Below are 18,493 nucleotides of genomic sequence, written 5' to 3' on the forward strand. Positions count from 1 at the left end.
CTTCCTCCCTCCTTTTTTTTCTTCCTCCTTCCATCTCTCCATTGCTCCCTCTCCTTCCTTTCTCTTTTTTTGGGGGGGGGGATTTTTATTATTAACAACATATTTTGAATGGCTACATCACGTGTTAGTACCCTCTTTTCCCTCGTCCCTACCCATAGAACAGCTTGAAAGTGAATGAGGAAGTCCTCGGTTTAAGAAGCCAGCATAACTTGAAGCTAGAGTTGAGCGTAGTTTGTCAAAGACGCGACACATAGCACTTACTAGAACTGTCTGTCCTCAGTCCTCTGCTTCTGGCAGTAAGAAGAGTGAAGAGTCTACCAGAAAGCCTGGAGCATGGGTGAAGGGTGAGGTGCTCAGAAGCATCTCACAGGCCCAGGTTATTCATCCCATGGCCGGTGAGGGGCAGTTTCATGAAGGGCAGGAAGTCCATACAAGTTCTGACACAGTGACCAGCTGCTTTCAGAGCTATAATGAGCTAGGAAAATGTCTCCAGTCTGAGTTAAAAAAAGGAAGTCACTTCATTCTATAACTGTTAAGCACTAGAACGGGTTAGTTAGCCAAAAAGGTCAGTAAACTTTTTCTGGAAGTTTTGGGAACCCTGCGGTGGAGGGCTCGCTTGGTTTGTGTGCGTGGCTTCCATCTCCAGCACTGCCTAAGCACATCCATACAGCCCCCACACACGGAACGCGGAGGGAGGAGGCTCAGCGGGTCTGGTCATCCTCAGCTACATGGCGAGTTCGAGGCCAGCCTGGGTTACATGAGACTCTGACTCAAAAACAAACAAACAAGCAACAACAAAGCATGTTAGATTGCTGCTTTGGCTGGGAGGTGCTGAGAGATCTTGTTTGTCTCTTCTTCATTCCAGCCTGAGGGTTCTAATAAGGGTGAAGGGTGAGCGGACTCACGTGTTGTTTGGATTCCACTAATGCAAAATAACCAGGGCAGTGATGAAAGTAAAAAAGTAATTGTTGGTTATGTCCTCAGATTGCAACATATCTTTTTATTTTTTACTATCATGTTGTGCAAGAACGTGGAGTAGAAGCTGACGCGGAGGGAGGGCTCTGAGTTGGGATCTCAGCGCTTTGCTTTTCTGAAACCCTTCGCTAGCTTTGACAGATGCGGTCCATCATTTCACTGCGTGTGGGTGTGCTCGATTGGTGGTTACTCTCAGTGACATCGATGGCTGCTGGTAAATGCACACAAATGGACTCTCTTACACGTTCCTACCCCTCAGCACCAGGAAGGGACCTCAGCTTAGTGATGGTGGGACATCTCTCGAGGGAGTACTTCTTTTGGTTTTGTTCTGCTTTCTTCTTCCTCCCCTCCCTCCCTCCCTCCCTCCCTCCCTCCCTCCCTCCCTCCCTCCCTCCCTTCCTACCTTTCTCTTTTTAGAGAGAGATAGAATTGGCATGCCAGGGCCTCAGCCACTGCAGTCGAACTCCAGACACATGCACCACCCAGTGCGCATGTGTGACCTTGTGCTTGCATCACTTTTGTGTGTCTGGCTTACGTGGGATCTGGAGAGAGACCGAACCCGGATCCTTAGGCTTCTCAGGCAAGTTCGTAACTGCTAAGCCATCTCTCCAGCCCTTGTACTGCTCTCTTTAATTTGTCATAGAGTTTTGCTGTTCAGGGAGTTTTATATTATGCTAATCTTCATCTCATAGTAGAAAAGAGCTTTTTATTTTGTTAAACTATTTTCCAGATGGACCTGATGTCTTGTTTTGCTAATGCATCCTTCCAGTTTCCATCTCTTCTCACCCTAGGCATTTCTGGAGCCTTCTCCAGCATTCTGCTTGCACTGTGTTCCTTGGTGTTTGAGATGCTTACTTACAAAGAATGTATGAACAGCCATACCACGGAGCACCTCTGGCCTTAGGTAGAAGGGTTCTGAAAGAAAGGAGGACCCAGGACCCAGGATTTCTAGACAGGAATTATTGCCAAATTGAACACTAGTTTAGCTTTAAGATGAAAAGTGAAAAAAGATGGATAGTCACCTTTAAGCTCCAGAGAAAATGGTGAATTTTACAGGGATGGACAGTATAGACACATTACCAAATTCTCTCAATAAAAGGAAAGGGGCCACAGATCTTCCTTCTCTCCCAGAAGCATTTGAAGTGTCTTCCTCCCAGAAGCCATATGAGAAGAAACCCTTTGAGTCAATAGCCCGATGTCTGGGTAGGTATTCATGTTTGACATTGTAGTTTCTTTGTGCTAATGAACAGTTACTGCTCTGAGGGGCTGTGGAGATGACTGAGTCAGTATAGTGCTTGCCACAAAATCATGGGGACATCAGGTCCCCAACACCCAGGTAAAGGTGACTGTAATCCCAGTGCTGGGGTCTCAAAGACAGGAGGATCCCTGGGATTTTCTGGCTAACAGAATCCATGAGCTCTGAGTTCAGTGAGAAACCCTTCTCAAAATACTAAGGTGGAGAGCAATGCAGGAAGACACCTGATGTCAGCCTCCGGCTTCCATGTACATAAGCACACACACGTACACCTACATGCATATGGATACACACACGCATACACCATACACAGATATACAAAAGAAATCTTTGTTAATTTACCACTTTGAGATTGAGTAGCTACATACTTACCAGAGAGTCTGTTTTGGTATTGTCAGAATTAAACTTTGTATTTGTGCTCATACCTAGATTTCAGTATGCCAGAATGGGTGGGTCAGGACCTCTTGCCACTACAAAAGAGCTCCAAATGCACACACCTCTTTGTCCATCTGGCTTTATGTGGAGACCGGGGAATTGAACCTGGGCCATCAGGTTTCGAAAGCAAGTGCCTTTAACCACTGAGACATCATCTTTCTAGCCCCTCAGTATGCTACATTTTAACACCTGGCATGTGTGTTAGTAAGACTTTTTGTCACTCTGGCAAAATATCTGACATGAGCAGTGCACATGTGTGCATGCCTCTTTGTGTGTGTGTGTGTGTGTGTGTGTGTGTGTGTGTGTATGTGTGTGTTATGGTGGAGAAAAGTCCTTAGGGTACTTACTATCTTAGCTAAACTTCATTAGAATATATGTTGGAGCCCTACGGTTATTTGGTATCTGCTGTTAATTTCAGACTAGGAGCTTATAAATATACATATGGATTCATTTGGAGGGTTTGCTTACGAACTGCTATTCCCTCAGCAAGTCACTGATTTAGGGGTGGTGGTGGTACTTTGAATTTTCTTCTTTGATTCCCAGGCCAGTCCTAGAAAGATTTGATCTTTCTTAATAAGCATCAGGGTCCTATAGAAAGATCCTGGCTTCTGAGGACTGGGTGTAGGCCCAGTAGAGGGGCTGCCAAGTGCCTCAGCACCCTGCTATGCAGAAGGCTGCGTAGATTAACTGTTACCAGACAGTTAGCTCAGCTCTACTCCTCACTCCAGGGTGACTTCTCAGGAAAATCATACAAGCTCTGCAAGTCATTTAAGTGAACATTCTTGATGAGCTGCCACCAGGACTTCTCCCAAAACCTTTTTCAAAGCAAATTGTGTCTTTGCTGTTTTTCTTCTTCCCTGTTTTTTCTCCGTCTTTCTTCTCCAAAATTTCACCTCTGCCATGGCATGACCATCACCTCCTGAAAGCTCAGGCCAGAGCTGTGTTGGCTCCTACAGCCCTCGGCCCCAGAGCATTTAACCAGCATCTCTACAAAGCAGAAACCAAACAATGCTGATGCGCGGCGCTGTCAGAAGGAGAATGCTGGAGAAGTTTCGTGTAGGAAAAACAATTTGGAAAGAGCAGTGTTGGTATGGAATAGACCCTGATAAGTCAGGAAGAATGCAGAGTTTACCTTGAAGGATTTATAAGGAAGCAGCAGTAAGAGAAAAAATGGAAAGAGCTGGAGGATAGTTCACTCTAAAAGTAAAAAAATGTCAGGTTATTTCAAAACTGTTATTTTTCCTCTCCTTCAGTGCCAAGGACATCTGGCTTGGGAGAAGTTTAGGAGAGAGTCTTTCAGATGCTTTTGTCATCATTTAAATTTTAAGGAGGAAGGAGAAGGATAAAAATAAAAAAGAATCTTCGAGTTTTTTAGAAAAAGAGACTTTAAAAGTGCTCTATCCCCTCATTTTTAGATTTAGAGACTAAGCCTCAGAAAGGTCAAATGATTTGTGGTCAAAATAGCTTATTAGTGGCTGGGTGTGGTGGCGCATGCCTTTAATCCCAGCACTCAGGAAGCAGAGGTAGGAGGATCATTGAGTTTGAGGTCAGCCTGAGAGTACATTAATTAGTTCCAGGTCAGCCTGGGCTAAAGCAAGAACCTACCTCAACCCCCTCTCCAAATTAGCTCATTAGTTATAGTAATGGGCATAGGAAAAGGCTTCTGATGCCAGCACTGGTCACAAAAGGGAGCAATGTCTAGGGGTCCCAAGGACTTAGAGTCTGGGAATAGGTGTTCCCATGGAATCTACAGAGACCTGTTCTATGCCTAATGGGGGTAGACTTAAGAGATTAAGGATTGTCAAAGCAACCTTTGCTTATTGCTATTTCCTTATATGGGAGACTTAGCAACATGGTTGTAATTTCATTGGCAGAAACTTAATCCCTCCTACCTAGAGAAGGATGTGTGCAGTGACCTGGTCCTCACAGAGTAAAGAAGAAGACAGGCCCAGAGAGGAAGAGTTACTAGTGGGCCAAGGATAAGGCAGGAAAAGAGACAGAATCTTGCAGATATGAACATGGGTTAAGAGCTGTGGATGAAATCTGCTGTGAAGTATTGAGGACTGTTCTAGATGAAGCAATTCTCAAAAGAAGTCAGCCTTCTTAGCACTGATTTCACGGTAGAGATCCGCCTTCAAAATCCTGAAGCAGCATCCAGTAGCATTACCTTGATCTGGACAGTGGACATGGTCATTGGAAAGAAGTGACATCAGTTATAAATTCCAGCATAGCCAGCAGGCCCTTGTGAATTTTATTTTATTTTTAAATTGTTATTTATTTAAGAGAGAAGAGAATGAGAGAGAGAAAAAATGGGCATGTCACAGCCTCCTGCCACTGCACCGCTTTGTGCATCCGGTTTAACATGAGTACTGGGGAATAGAACTCAGGCCATCATGATAAGGGGTTTTGGAGTGCAGGAAAAGCTGTGAACAAGAGCCCCAACTTTTGGGCTCTTGTCTATCTTAACAAAAAAATTGAGCCGGGTGTGGTGGCGCACGCCTTTAATCCCAGCACTCGGGAGGCAGAGGTAGGAGGATCGCCATGAGTTCGAGGCCACCCTGAGACTACATAGTGAATTCCAGATCAGCCTGAGCCAGAGTGAGACCTTACCTCGAAAAACCAAAAAAAAAAAAAAAAAAAATTGAAATGAGCAGACAGGACCAATTATAAATACTTACATTGATTTAGGAGAGTTTATGAATCCAGGGAGGGGGCTAGGATGGGGGATATATATATATATATACCACATGGATTTACCATATCCAGGACCTGGGATCCTATGCGGGAAGCTGAGCATAGGGGTGGAGGGAAAACATGAAGGGGGCTCTCCAGGGAAATTGAAAAGGGGCCAGGGCTTGAAAAGAAGTAATAAGAGAATGATAAAATGAGAAATAAAAAATAAAAAATGTCTTCTTGGGCTGGAGTGGTGGCTTAGTGGTTAAAGCACTTGCCTGTGAAGCCTAAGCACTCATGTTCAACTCTCCAGGTCCCACATAAGCCAGACACACAGTGACTCAAGCATGTAAGGTCTCACATGCATGTAAGGGGGTGCATGCATCTGGAGTCTGATGCTGAGGCCCTGGCGTGCCAATTCTCTCTCTCTCTCTCTTTCTCATGCACTTGTGTGCAGTCTCACACACAGACAAAAAAAAAAAAAAAAAAAAAAAACTGCTCCCCCATTCCAGCACCATGGAGAGCCCTGGCTGCTAGACTAGGGGAAGGCCTTATCAGTGCAGGGACCCCAGAGGTTCAGGCAAGGCAAAATGAAGTGCCAAGGAGGCCTTGCCCACCTGGTAAGGCCCTCTTATAGCTTATTGTGGTGAGCTTTATCCTCAGGCTCAGGTGGGGATGAGAGAGAGCAGATTAGTTTGAACTCAGGGGGTTGGTCCAAAAAGAGGCCAGCACACTTTACTGGAAGGTACTGCTGCTGAGGGACGAGACTGGACTGGATCAGATGTTGAATTCTCTTTGGTTCCTTCCCTAGCTGGCTGCCTGAAAATAAAACTACCTTACTATTTCTCCCTCAATCAGGCTTTGCAACCAAGTACCTTTCTTTAAGTGCTGAGCCATCTCTACAGTCCCCGTGGGAATTTTTTTTGAAGTAGGGTTTCACTCTAGCCCAGGCTGACCTGGAATTCACTATGTAGTCTCAGGGTGGCCTCGAACTCACAGTGATCCTCCTACCTCTGCCTCCCAAGTGCTGGGATTAAAGGTGTGCGCCACCACACCTGACCCCTTTGGAATTTTAAAAAATAATTTTATTTATTTATTTATTTGCAAGGAGAGAAAAAGAGAGGAGAAAATGGGTGTGCCAGGGCCTCTAGCTGCTGCAAACAAACTCCAGATGCATGCACCACTTTGTGTATCTGGCTTTACGTGGGGTACTGGGGAGTCAAACCCTGGTCTTTAGGCTTTGCAGGCAAGTGCCTTAACTGCTTGGGGGGAGGGGGGTCAGTCATTCTCAGTCATCTCTCTAGCTCCAAGAGAAAGGGTGGCTTTTATTTTATTTTGTTTATTTTTACTTATTTATTTGAGAGCGACAGACAGACAGAGAGAGAAAGAGGCAGATAGACAGAGAGAGAATGGGCACTCCAGGGCCTCCAGCCACTGCAAACAAACTCCACATGCATGTGCCATCTTGTGCATCTGGCTTACGTGGGTTCTGGAGAATTGAGCCTTGAACCAGGGTCCTTAGGCTTCACAGGCAAGCGCTTAACCACTAAGCCATCTCTCCAGCCCCAAAGGGAGGTTTTTTTTTTTTTTTTTTTTAAATTTTATTTATTTATTTGAGAGCGACAGACACAGAGAGAAAGACAGAGGGAGAGAGAGAGAATGGGCGCGCCAGGGCTTCCAGCCTCTGCAAACGAACTCCAGACACGTGCGCCCCCTTGTGCATCTGGCTAACGTGGGACCTGGGGAACCGAGCCTCGAACCGGGGTCCTTAGGCTTCACAGGCAAGCGCTTAACCGCTAAGCCATCTCTCCAGCCCCCAAAGGGAGGTTTTAAGGACCTCTGTGATGAGTGCTGCTCGGGCTTCTCCTACTACATGCTCACAATGTACATCCTTTCTGTCAGCACATTGCCTCACCAGCGAGCAAGCAGATTCCATCCAAATGGCCTCCGATCGATTTAGTTCTGACATCCACACAGAGCTAGAGCCCTATAGGATGAGGAGTCAGTCCCCAGGACTGCTCCCCACTTTAGATGTGAGGCACCAGCCCCCCTGCCTGTGCTTCTGCCCTACTGGCTGTAAATTGGAGTTCCTGCAACCCTCTCTTTGGCTTTGTGGTGGTTTGACTCAGGTGTTCCCCCACAAACTGAGGTGTTCTGAATGCCAGGTTCCCAGCTGGTGGAGATTTGGGAATTAATGCCTCCTGGAGGGAGTGTATTGTTGGGGGCGGGCTTATGGGTATTATAGTGTCCCCTTGCCAGTGTTTGGCACACTCTCCTGTTCCTGTTGTCCACCTGATGTTGGCCAGGAAGTGATGTTCGCCCTCTCCTCATGCCATCATTTTCTCCTGCCAGCATGGAGCTTCTCCTCTAGTTTGTAAGCCGAAATAAGCCTTTCTCCCCAAAGCTGCTCTTGGTCGGGTGATTCCAGCCAGCAGTGCGAAGCTGACTGCAAGAGTTCACTAGAGCCGCTCCTGGAACACAGTGGAGCAATTGTATTTACTAAGAGGATGTGGATGAGGAGATGCCTAGGGTGAGGTGGGACTTGGTGCCACTCACCAAAAGCCTCCACTACCCACACTGTTCAGCTACCCGGAACCTCCGTCCTGTTGGTTTGGTGTAGAAACTTCATTGCATGTCTAGGGCTAACTAACACACTGCCTGCAGAAATCCCACAGGGCCTGTCTGTCCAGCTTTCTGGGCCTTTCTGTGCAGCATTCCTCCCTACAGGGTGTGAGGCGGGCCTCCTCTGGAATGAGAAGGGTCTCATGACTACTGTAACACAGGGGTAAGTCAGAAAAAATTTTTATGGCCCCTCTTAAGACAAAAATAATCAGGAAAAGATTAGCATTTTATGACCTGCCTGGGGAAAAGTCAAGAGTAGCCATTCTAGGGACTCCCCTGGGCAAACCACAGCCTCCCTGCGGTGTCTTTCTGCCTGCTTCCTTGCCTCTCCTCAGCACACCACAGCATTGTTCAAAGAAGAAAACGAGATACAATACATAAATCTGCCACTGGAAATCTCAAGGCCCTTTTTAGACATTGGATGTTTACAGGTTTGTTTTAGAAGATTTTGCCCTTCCTTTCTTCCTCTTTAAACGTTTCCCTTTAACTCAGACACATTTATTGAGCACGTTCCATGTGACTCTCCTAGTCTAAGCCTGTGAGCAGTGAGCAGCAGCCTAAGACATGGTACGTGATGAATATATTTACATGTGTGTGTGTGTGTGTGTGTGTTGTACATACATGTGAGCACGTGTCCGTTTGGGTGAATTGCACTGTGCATGCGTGCGGAGGCCACAGGTTGACGCCGGGTGTCTTCCTTCTTGGCCCTCTTCGTGATTTTACCGAGTCCAGAGCTCACTGATTGAGCTGATTTGGCTACTCAGCTTGTCTCTGGGGATTTCCTGGCTGCCCTTCACACACTGGGATTTGGGTGCTGGGGATTCAAACTCTGGTTCTCATGTTTTCACAGCAAGTGTTTTATCCACTGGGCCATCACCCCAGCCCATGAACATTTAAAAAAATACGTTTTTACTTATTTGTAAGCAGAGAAGGAGAGAGAGAAAAAGAAAACGGGCAGACCAGTACCTCTGGCCACCACAAATGAACTCTATATACATGCACCAGTCTGCATCTAGCTTTATTTCTTGGGTAGTGGGGAATTGAACCTGAGCCATCAGGCCTTGGACTAGGTCATCTCTCCAGCCCCCATGAACATTAAAAAAAAATAGGGGGCTGGAGAGATGGCTTAGTGGTTAAGCACTTGCTTGTGAAGCCTAAGGACCCCGGTTTGAGGCTTGAGTCCCCAGGACCCACGTTAGCCAGATGCACAAGGGGGCGCACGCGTCTGGAGTTCGTTTGCAGCAGCTGGAGGCCCTTGCACGCCCATTCTCTCTCACTGACTCTCTCTGTGTCACTCTCAAATAAATAAATTAAAATAAACAAAAAAAATTTAAAAATAGAGCTGAAGAGATGGCTTAGTGGTTAAGCACTTGCCTGTGAAGCCTAAGGTCCCTAGTTTGAGACTCCATTCCCCAGGACCCACGTTAGCCAGATGCACAAGGTGGTGCATGCATCTGGAGTTCGTTTGCAATGGCTGGATGCCCTGATGTGCCCATTTTCTCTTTCTCTGTCTGCCTCCTTCTCTCTCTGTCACTCTCAAATAAAAATAAATAAAATTTAAAATATTTTTAAAAAGTTCAAAAATAGTTCTCATGATGGGAACCCAGGCTGGCCTCAGACTTAAAATCCTCACCTCAGCCTCCCTTGAAGGGAGGCTGCACCACCACGCCCAGCTTTCTGTAGTATGTGCTCTTAGGAGGCAGAAGATGATGATCGCTAAGAAGTACAGCAGGGCCGGGCGTGGTGGCGCACGCCTTTAATCCCAGCACTCGGGAGGCAGAGGTAGGAGGATCGCCACGAGTTCAAGGCTACCCTGAGACTCCATAGTGAATTCCAGGTCAGACTGGGCCAGAGTGAGACCCTACCTTGAAAAACCAAAAAAAAAAAAAGAAGTACAGCAGGGAAAGGGACCCAGACACCATGCTAGGTGGATGGGTTCAAGTGCGGTGAAGAGTGACTGCTGCAGTGAGGATGGTGCAGGCTTGGGAGGGGTGAATTTGCCATACAGATACACGGGAGAAAGCCCAGGTCAGTCAGGCAAGGCAGAAACATGCCTGGCATGCTCAGGGACTAACAAGGAGTCATGTGACTGAGGCAGAATAGTAGAAGAGAAAGAATAGAATTCTGGCTTTCACTCAAAGTGAAAGGGAATTTTAAAACGACTTCAGGCAGTGGAGAGATGTGATCGACTGTTCCACTGTCGGTAGGTGAGAAGAGAGAGCCCAGTGAGGGGGCTCCTACAGGATTCCAGTGAGAGATGGGGGTGCCGCAGGCCATGATGGCCTCCGTGGAGGTGGTGTGGAGTACAGTCTTGACATTTTGAAGGTAGAAACAAGAAGATGAACTGTTGGGTTGAATAATAAATTTAGAAGAGGGGACTAAAGAAAGCATGGAAATGCCATCAAAATGAGACAGGGAAGGCTGCCTGCAGAGCAGTGTAGGGAGAAGAGAGAGGCTGTTAGGAGTCGAGTTTAGGATTCACTGAGTTTGAGGTGCCTGTCACACGTTCATGTGCAGATGTCAAGTGGCGCGTAGGCATCCAGGCATCCCTGCTTGCATCTAACCATCTTTCTTGATGGTCCCAGTGGTACAGTGTCACTCCTGAATCCATCTGTAGCTTCAGAAACACTTGTAAATTGTAGAGCCAGACCCTGTCTAATGTTGTTTTCATTGACTGGCTTCTGGGATAAGGTCAGAGAATGCTCTCTTAGGCAAGCAAGAGTGAAAGGGGCGCTGTTCTCCCAAATTTTGTCTTTCACTGCTTAAGCCCATGGTTCCATGAGGCCTGTTTAAGAAGCAAAAAACAGGGCTGGAGAGATTGCTTAGTGGTTAAGCACTTGTCTGTGAAGCCTAAGGACCCCGGGGTCGAGGCTCAATTCCCCAGGACCCATGTTAGCCAGATGCACAAGGTGGCACATGCATCTGGAGCTCATTTGCAGTGGCTGGAGGTCCTGGTGCGCCCATTCTCAGTCTCTCTCTGCCAAAACTTTAAAAAAAGAAAAAAACGAAGAAGCAAAATATTGAAGCCGTGTCCCCACAGTGCATGATCCACAATCCCTATGGGGCTGACCTGCATCCCCAGTGAGGAGGGGGCAGCGATGAGTGAAAGGGTGGTACTAACATGTACTGTTTACATACTATTTCCATAACTAATTAAAAAAACTCCAAAAAGAATAGTCCTTTATAAGTTGACCTAGTAATCTTCATGTGGATTTTAAAACATACTAATTGGAAAGAAATAGAATACTGTGTCATATAATAAGTATGAATACATTAAAAAATACTGGATCTGGGTGTGGTGAAGCACACCTTTAATCCCAGCACCCGAGAGGCAGAGGTAGGAGGAGTGCCATGAATTTGAAGCTACCCTAAGACTACATAGTGAATTACAGGTCAGCCTGAGGTAAAGTGAGACTCTACCTTGGAAAATCAAATAAAAAGAAAGAAAAAAAAGAACTATTCTTTAACAAAATGTGCAAAAGCCATACCTAAACAAATCAAGCTTTCCTTTGCTTATATGGTAGCGAAGCAAATATCAGATTGTTGCAATTTTTACATTTACATAAGTGTTATAGAATTACCCTTATTATTGAAACAGACATATAGTTATATACACTTTAATGGGTAATCTATGCTATATTTCTATGAAAAAGGGAGGTATTTGTTCAAAAAGGTCTCAGTTCTTGTGGGTTGAGCCCAAAGTATGACATTTTGACATCTGAAGTCACCTTGTCTTTTTGCTTTTTAATCAGCTTATGAGAATCTTGGTGTGATCATGCACATTGGTACTCTCACTTGGGAGGTGGAGGCAAGTGGATTGCAAATTTGAGGCCAGCCTAGGTGGCATGTCATGACTCTGTCTTGAAAAGTAAGCAGCAGCATGTGGGAACAAAAAATATTTTAAAAAGACATAATCAGTACACTACAGTGATACTGGCATTTCATTGCTCAGCCAGACTAAAAGTTTTTAGTTCTTATTTATTTATTTGAGAGAGAAAAACAGGCAAAGAGAGAAAGAAAGAAAAAGAATGGGCATGCCAGGGCCTCTAGCCACTGCAAACAAACGCCACACACTTGCACCACCTTGTGCTTCTGGCTTATATGGGTACTGGGGAATCGAACCTGGGTCCTTTGGTTTTGCAGGCCAGTGCCTTAACTGCTAAGCCATCTCTTCAGCCCCAAACCTTTGAGTTCTTAATCTTGCCCTGTTACCAGAAGAAATTTGTCAAATTCGGACTTGAAATACCTCATCTGACCCTTACCCTGCCTAAGGGGCAGGCTCTGTGATGAGAGAAGGGACCTGACTGCATTACACAGTCAAGAGCTGGGATTCAGACCCAGGTCTGTATCCAAAGCTCTCCCAAGGCCACTGCCCAGAAGCATGAAGGAAAACAAGCCACAACATTTCACTAGTTCAAAAAGCATTTCATGATTTTATATGCCACTAAGTGATAACACAGAATGGTCTCCTTCATAAGCCTAAAACATAGGGTGCCATCTAGAAATTTCAGGTTGTCTCCATACCAGTCCTTGAGTTTGGAGAATCCACAAAGTGTTTTGCTTGGCCTCTTCCCCATACAGTGGTGGGCTAATTGAGTGCAATTTCACCGGTGGGCTGAAAACATGCTGTTCTGTCAAACCCCCAGGAACATCTGGCCTCCCTTCCACTGAAGCCTTTGGTTGGTGCTAGTCAATAACAGCTGTGCCAGGCTGCTGCTCCCAGAAAGTAACTGCCAGGCAGCCTGCCCAGGAAGAGTTGAGTGAGGGGTTCTGCAGTCTTGGAAGTGGTCCAGGACCTGGAGGCTGTGGCCTCAACTCAGGCTCAGAGAGGAGGGCTAGGCTGTGTGTCTCTTCAGAGCAGGGCAGCCAGGAGCTTTCAAGTACCCAGGTCAGTTCTAACAGTAGTAGCATTCCATGGGGGTCTTAGGAGGAGCAGCCCTCTTCAAGTTAATGTTTATTCTTGCCTGCACAAATACACTGGTTGCTAAAGGACTGCAATGCTATAACACCAGTCAGAGAATTCTCAGTGTCTTTAATTGCCTCAGTGAGCCCCGGGGCTCCTAAGACTTCCACAGCTGTGGGATTAGTGCCAGAACAACATGAGTGCCCTGTTCCAACATCAGACATGGTCCAGTTATTAAATTTTCCCCTCCCTTTAAAGAAGCAACCCCTAACTGACATTAGGGAGTTGGGGTGATGACCAGTCTAGCTTCTTCAAGTTGAGTGGGATTGTCGGGTGTGACCATTGGGAAACTTCTTCATCAGGTCTGAGAGACAATGAAAGCACAATGGTTAAGTGTTGGAAGACAGTCTTTGAAGAAAATGTGGGGGGGGAGGGAAGAATTAAAGAAAGTTGGGGGATCTGGGCATTTTAGCTCCTTAGGTATTTTATTCTTTTGGATGGAGCAAGGTTTTGAGGTAGGGTCTCACGCTAGCCCAGGCTGACCTGGAATTCACTATGCAGTCCTATGTAGTCTCAGGCTGGCCTTGAAATCACAGTGACCCTCCTAAGTGTTGGGATTCAGTTATTAAATATTTCTAATATGGCCTCTGCCCTATCCTGACAAAATGAAATACTGAGAGCATTTCTACAAGCAGGTAATAAGAAATTTGGGTTAGGGTCCAGAAAGACAAAATTGAAATCTACAATTATGTCCCTAGTTGCCTGGGCCTTTGGTCTGGCCCAGTCTTCGTCACATAGAAGGGAAGTAGCTCCAGCAGCTATGACTAGAAAAATAATGAGCAGAGGTAAAGTGGGGTCTCTGCAAGCAGAATCTTGATTTATGTTTTCAGTAGCCTTGATTTTAAAGTTTTGAATTTTTCAAGAAAACATCTCACCTGTACTTGCTTCCCACTCCAGTGCTGTCTGTCATTAGAAACTTGGTTGTTAACTTCAAAGCACGGCTTGTTTGCTCTCGTAGCTCCATGAGTGACCACCTGACCAGAGAAGGTTCATCATAAGCCAAGCGCTACTAATCCTGACTTGCTGGTGTCAGACAGTTGCCTTTTGCAGCTGTAAAGGAAATTTTCAATATTATTTATTTATTTGTTTATTTATTTTTAAAAGTAAATTATGAAAGATCTATTTTAAGAGAGTATAAAATTAGAAAGTAGAAGTGAAGCAAGAAAACTCCCAGCTGGGAGAGGTCCCCAAAGGGCAAATCTAGGGAAATCCTTTGATTCATTTTTGAGTGGATGAGTAGTACCTCATACTTTGAGAGAAAGAGATAGAGATAGAGATAGAGATAGAGAGATAGATAGAGAGAGAGAGAGAGAGAGAGAGAGAAAGAGAGAGAGAAAGATCTCACAAGTAGATGCCCATAGATGGTGGATTCCAGGGGATGTGAGGAATCCTTGTGCCCAGCCCCAAAGACTAGACTGATCTTTAGATGGTGTAAGATACACTACATGTGTTATTGCTGGGCCTTTAACCTGACGTCTATAAACTAGGTAGGGAAAATTATATGCCTTTATCTTCATCCCACCCTCCGTTAGTTACTTTCTCACTGCTGTGTACAAATGCATGACCCAGAAGCAAGTTGAAGAAAGAAAGGGTTTATTTTGGCTCACAGTTCTCAGGGAAAGCTCCATGCATGGTGGCAGGAGCGGGAAGCCAGCTCACCCCAGTGCAGCACAGCTAGGAAGCAGAGAGAGTGAACAAGAAGTGGCTCTGCAGGCTGGAGAGATGGCTTAGTGGTTAAGTGCTTGCCTGTGAGGCCTAAGGACCCCAGTTCGAGGCTCGATTCCCCAGGACCCACGTTAGCCAGATGCACAAGGGGGCGCACGCGTCTGGAGTTTGTTTGCAGTGGCTGGAGGCCCTGGTGCGCCTATTCCCTCCCTCTATCTCTTTCTCTCTCTCTCTCTCTTTCTGTTGCTCTCAATTAAATAAAAAAAAAAAATTAAAAAGGAAATTAAAAAAAAAAAGAAGTGGCTCTGGATTATAAAACCCCCAGCAAGGCTCCACTTCCTAGTGGTTGCACAACTTTTCCAAATAGCACCACCACAGGGGGACCAAGTGTTTAATACATGAGCCTGTGGTGAACATTTCACAACAGGCCTAACTAGAATTTTTCATTTCCTTTGATTATGAATGCAGGCTCTGCAGCTTGTGACATAATTACCTACAGAAATAATAGGTATTTTCTGTCACCAGATGACAGACAGCACATTAGATGGTACCCAGTGATCCCCACCTTCAGAAATACATACCCTATAAGCTCATCCCTTACACTCACAGACTGTGACATCATAAGTGGTAGTTGGTACTGCTGTGCCCACCCCCCCGCAAGTGTGGGCTGGATCTAATGAGTCACCTTGGTGAAGAAAGTATGCAAAGAACATGACATGTTACTTCTGAGATTTTGTGATAGTAAGACTGTGGCTTCCATCTTGTTGTTCATTTGGAGGGAAACCAGTTACCCTGTGAAGAGCTATCCCATAGAGAATCATGTGGCGCCAGCTGAGGGAGGCATTTGGCCCACAAACTGAATCCTGCCAACATGTGAGTGAACTTGGAAGCAGCTGCTCCCTCAATCAAACTTTCAGATGAGCATATGGCCCCAGCTGACCCCTTGATTGCACTCTTGTGATAGAACTTGAGGCCAGCGGCACCTGCCTATACTATGGTCTGATCCCTGACCCACACACACCGTGATAGGATAAATGTTTCTTCTTTTAAGCTGCCCAGTTTTGGTGTAATTTCTCACATAACAGGATGTCAAATGAAACATTGCAATTGTAGATACAGTCAGATACTACTTGGGCTCATGGTAGTTAATAGGCTAGCCACTAAATCTTACTGTTTAATGCACAAGGAAGTACATATTTATTTGCTCTGAGCAATTCTGATGACGTGAAACTCCACCATTGAAACTTACCATTTCTTATTTCCTAAGGTCTTCAGGATTTATCGATAATTTATTATTGAAAATCAGTTAGGAAGAAGAAATACTAGGAGGGTGGTGTTGTAAGAGCTGTTGTTGACCCTCCTGTGTGAGGTTTGTAGGCGACCACACACACAAGCTTGCTTTAGGAGTTTGGACACAGCGAGTTAGGGTGCATCGCGGTTAGCGCCCCCGTGAGCGCTGTTGGTGTAACACAGGTGAGCGTGCCTGCCGCTTCCTCTTCCCTCCCCGAGACAGCGCTCTCAAAGTTCTTGGCCACACTACTGGTGATTCATAGGTGATTTCAGCAGACATGCAGATTAACAATTCTGTGTTGAGATAGTTATTTGTTAGGGGTGGGGAAATTGCACAGTCAATAAAGTGCCTGGCTTGCAAACAAGGACCTGAGTTCAATCCTGAGAACCCATGTTAAAAAAAAAAAAATGGGGCTGGAGGGATGGCTTAGTGGTTAAGGCATTTGCCTACAAAGCCAAAGGACCCAGGTTTTATTCCCCAGGATCCACATTAGCCAGATGCATAAAATGATGCATGCATCTGGAATTCCTTTGCAGTGGCTGGAGGCCCTGGCATGCCCATTCTTTCTTTCTTTCTCTCTCTCTCTCTCTCTCTCTCTCTCTCTCTCTCTCTCTCTCTCTCTCTCTCTCTCTCTCCTTCTCTCTGTCAAATAAACAAATAAATAAAATATTTCTTTAAAAAATTGAGTTGGGTGTGGTGGCACACACCTTTAATCTCAGCATTTAGGAGGCTGAGGTAGGAGGATCGCCATAAGTTTGAGGCCAGACTGTGACTACATAGTGAATTCCAAGTCAGTCTGGTCTAGAATGAGACCCAACCTCAAAAAACAAACAGGGCTGGAGAGATGGCTTAGCAGTTAAGGTGCATGCCTGCAAAGCCAAAGGACCCAGGTTTGAGTCCCCAGAACCCATGTAAGCCAGATACACAAGATGGTGCATGTGTCTGGAGTTCATTTACAGTGGCTAGAGGCTTGGTGTGTCAATTCTGTCTTTCTTTCTCTCTCTCTGCCTCTTTTCCTCTCTCAACTAAATAAATATAAATACAATACTTTAAAAAAACAAAAACGTCAAGGCTGGAGATATTGCTCAGTGGTTAAGGTGCTTATCTGCAAAGCCTAATGACCTGGGTTTGATTCCCCATTATCCACATAAAGCCAGATACACGAAGTGGCACATACATCTGGAGTTCATTTGCAGCATCTGGAAGCCCTGTGTGCCCATTTTCTCTGTCTCTACTCTCTACCTCTCTCTCTGCTTTCAAATAAATTATTATTTTTTCTTTTTTTTAAGGTAGGGTCTCGCTGTAGCTCAGGCTGACCTGGAATTCACTCTGTAGTCTCAGGGTGGCCTCGTACTCACGGCGATCCTCCTACCTCTGCCTCCCAAGTGCTGGGATTAAAGACATACGCCACCACGCCCAGCTTAAAAAAATTTTTTAATGTCAGTCATTGATGTGGTGCACCTATTCTCTTTCTATTTACCTCTTTCTCTCTCTCATACACACTCTCTCTCAAATAAATAAATGAATAAATAAAAATGTTTAAAATGCTAGCCGGGCATGGTGGCATATATCTTTAATCCCAGCACTTGGGAGGCAGAGGTAGGAGGATCGCCGTGAGTTCAAGGCCACCCTGAGACTACAGAGTGAATTCAAGGTCAGCCTGAGCTACAGCGAGACCCTACCTTAAGAAAAATAAAGAAAGAAAGAAAGAAACAAACAAACAAACAATGTTTAAAATGTCACTCACAGTGGCATTTACTTGTAATCCTGTTGCTGGGGAGGCAGAGACAAGCAGATCCCTGATGTTCACTAATCAGCCCATCTAACCTACTTGACAAGTTCCAGGCCAATGAGAAAGCCAGTCTCAAGAAAGGTAGACAGCACCTGGAACAACACCTGAGGCTGACCTCTGCCCTCTACAAACATACACATGTGCACCTGCACACACTTGTGTACCCTGTAATAAATCAAAACATGCATAATAAAAGTTATAATGCCACATGAAATTCAATGCTGAGTGTTGTGGCATAGGCCTATAATCCCAACGCTCAGGAGAAAAAGCAAGCAAATCAGGAGTTCAAGGTCATCCTCTACTGCATAGCAAGTTCAAATCCAGCCTAGGCTACTTGAAACTTTCAAAAAAAAAATCATGGATATATAGTTTATTAAGATAATACTGCCGGGTGTAGTGGCACATGCCTTTAATCCCAACACTCGGGAGGCAGAGATAGGAGGATTGCCATGAGTTCGAGGCCACCCTGAGACTACATAGTGAATTCCAGGTCAGCCTGGGCTACAGTGAGACCATACCTCAAAAAAACAACAACAAAAAGATAATACCAAAATACATATTTTTTGTTTCTTTAGGTTAGTTAATTTTTTAAAATTAAGCAAAGTATAATCATCTGTCACTCTACGGAGCTCTTTAGAAACATATTGTTAAGTAATTTCATCATTGTGAAATTAATTGCAGATGTCTGAAATTTGGGAATCACTGACTTAGGAAATTTATCAGGAGACCAGACACATATGCACAGTAAGAGATAGCTAGTTTGATTGCTGGAGAGATGGCTTAGTGGTTAAGGTGCTTGCCCACAAAGCCAAAGGACCTGGG

At 45.3% G+C, this 18,493-nt stretch overlaps 1 protein-coding gene across 2 annotated transcripts in view; it reads left to right on the plus strand.

Annotated features, from left to right (window-relative positions):
• The window catches only part of Wipf1 (WAS/WASL interacting protein family member 1), a 133,742-nt gene that overhangs the window by 46,521 nt on the left and 68,728 nt on the right, over positions 1-18,493 (plus strand). The window lies entirely within an intron of this gene.

This window comes from Jaculus jaculus, chromosome 4, assembly GCF_020740685.1.
Source record: "Jaculus jaculus isolate mJacJac1 chromosome 4, mJacJac1.mat.Y.cur, whole genome shotgun sequence".
NCBI classification, from domain to species: domain Eukaryota; kingdom Metazoa; phylum Chordata; class Mammalia; order Rodentia; family Dipodidae; genus Jaculus; species Jaculus jaculus.